The sequence below is a fragment of the Cyprinodon variegatus genome, unplaced genomic scaffold (genome assembly GCF_000732505.1).
Source record: "Cyprinodon variegatus isolate N-32 unplaced genomic scaffold, C_variegatus-1.0 Scaffold584, whole genome shotgun sequence".
In the NCBI taxonomy this organism is placed as follows: Eukaryota; Metazoa; Chordata; class Actinopteri; order Cyprinodontiformes; family Cyprinodontidae; genus Cyprinodon; species Cyprinodon variegatus.
In genome coordinates, this window is record NW_015151037.1 from 164,004 (window position 1) to 164,246 (window position 243).

The following is a 243-nucleotide window of genomic DNA, read 5'->3' on the forward strand; positions in this document are numbered from 1 at the left end:
AATTTTATAACCTCAGTCACGCGACATACCTCATTCGAAAGGTGAGCGTCTTTTTTTACATATATATATATATATATATATTAGGGCTGCAACAACGAATCGATAAAATCGATAAAAATCGACTTTTAAAAGCGTTGGCAACGAATTTCATCATCGATTAGTTGTGTCGCGCGATTATTGCGTCATCCGCTGCGCCGTCATCACTGCCTCTTGACTGAAACGGGAAAAAAAAAAAAAAAAAAA